This window comes from Myotis brandtii, unplaced genomic scaffold (genome assembly GCF_000412655.1).
Source record: "Myotis brandtii unplaced genomic scaffold, ASM41265v1 scaffold317, whole genome shotgun sequence".
In the NCBI taxonomy this organism is placed as follows: domain Eukaryota; kingdom Metazoa; phylum Chordata; class Mammalia; order Chiroptera; family Vespertilionidae; genus Myotis; species Myotis brandtii.
The window spans coordinates 1,806,310-1,807,885 of record NW_005362155.1 but is presented as its reverse complement, the minus strand read 5'-3'; positions in this window follow the sequence as shown (position 1 = coordinate 1,807,885).

The window sequence follows — 1,576 nt, the reverse complement described above, 5'->3', positions numbered from 1 at the left end:
CAGAGGGCCAAACCAGAGGCTGCTCTATCCCAAAAGGCCATGACTGTGGGTAGCTGGCCCCACCAGGCTCTTCACTGATCAGCTGGGACTCATGAATGACATCTAGGTTTGGGGCATTTTTCGGGCTGCTCCTCAGTAAAATGGGGCTTACTAGAGCGCTGCCTATGAGACAGGCCTGGAGAGCTTGGTGCAGAGGAGTGCGAAGGGGCTTCAGTAAATGTTACCACTGTCAAGCCAGCCAGGTCTGGCCTCTCAGGTGAAGGGCAGAGAAACTCGGCGCTGCCAGCATGACTGGGATAGGGAGGGTCCTATGCGGATGCAGGATTAGGGGGTCTGGTCACTTCCTGCTCTCAGAGCTCAGGTCTGGGGGGCTCAAAGCAGACACAAGATCAGATGGGTCCCTGCCTATAGCCCTGCAGCCACTAAGCCTTGGGCCTAGCAGAGCTTAAACCTGTTTCTCAGAAGGTCATGAGGTCATGGGCCTGTCTGCTTAGGAAAAGTGGCTCCAGAAATTTTCAGATGCAAAGGGGAAGGAGGAGAAGAGGAGTGCTCGTCCTGGGAGCAGATCAACCTGGGAGGAAGTAAGATGTGCCCATCCCCAAGGCCGGGCTGCACGGGCTTCCTGCAACATCACCAGCCAGGCCACAGGACCCAGGTCCAGACTCCCCTGTCCCTGAGGCTCTCCTGCGACTTGGACCAGGAAACACTATCTCTCTCTTCACATCTGAGAAAGTCACTCAGAGAGGAAGGATGGAATTACCCCACCACCTGCCCGGCGTCTGGGGGCTGGAGATAATCACTCGCCACACCTAATGGACACTCACAGCAATCCAGACCTGGGCAGAGGGAGGATTCCAGGGATCCCCAGAGGAGGAGTTCTTGGGAGGAGTTCAGACCCAGTTCAGCACCAAGCTGAGCCATTTCCCCCAAGTTGCAGGACCCCAAGCTCCCTGGCCTGGTTACATGGAGTTTCTGTTGCCTGCAGTCTGGTCCCTGAAAGCCATCCAGTCAGGGCTACGCGACCACACAACAGGGGTTCACTCCTCAGGACCAGAAGGGCCCCTTTGTGGCCAACAGGAAGAACCGGATCCGCCCCGCAAAGATTCTCAGGGATTATCCTTTGTAACTTCCTCGTGTCGCTCCAGCGCCAGGCCAGAGGGGAACAGAGAAGAGGAAGCGTGGGGTGGTCAGTGGGCACACAGGACGCGCCTGCGCATCCCCCCCCCCCCATTCCATGGGGCCACCCCAGGCAGTGTCCAGAGTCCTTCAGTGGGGAGGGCTGCGGGCACTACGGGACACATCACATCCCCTAATGCAGCCGAACCAGGACGTTGCCTGGAAGTTAAGGGCACTCAAGGGCAGGCAGGGGCTGAGGCCGCCGTCTGTGTCCGCAGCATCCTGGGGCTGGTTTCCCAGGGACTAAGATGACCCGGCCCCCGTCTCCCCGCTGCAAGCAGTGAACCCATCCCTCCCCGGGCTCTGTCTAATGCCCAGGAGGCGCCAGCGAAGCAGCAGGTTGACCTTCGCTCCGAGGCCGGCAGCCCTGGCGCTGAGAAGCGCTGCCCACCCTGCCCGG